The sequence below is a fragment of the Acyrthosiphon pisum genome, chromosome X, assembly GCF_005508785.2.
Source record: "Acyrthosiphon pisum isolate AL4f chromosome X, pea_aphid_22Mar2018_4r6ur, whole genome shotgun sequence".
NCBI lineage: Eukaryota > Metazoa > Arthropoda > Insecta > Hemiptera > Aphididae > Acyrthosiphon > Acyrthosiphon pisum.
In genome coordinates this window covers 67,736,085-67,736,293 of record NC_042493.1, presented here as the reverse complement: position 1 = coordinate 67,736,293, position 209 = coordinate 67,736,085, and positions in this window count along the sequence as shown.

Below are 209 nucleotides of genomic sequence, written 5' to 3'. Positions count from 1 at the left end.
ATTTAAAACAAACAATTAATTTACATTATTCAATTCAACTTTATTCAATGACGAAATCTTTCGATCAGCCGATCTATCTCTCACATACCCAAGTGCGTACAACATGTATAGGGCGTGCAGACTTAGGTACACGGCAGCGAAAAGTAGATAACAAAAACTATAAATTATTACAATTTTTTTTTAGTTTTCGAACGCGGCTCATTTGATAA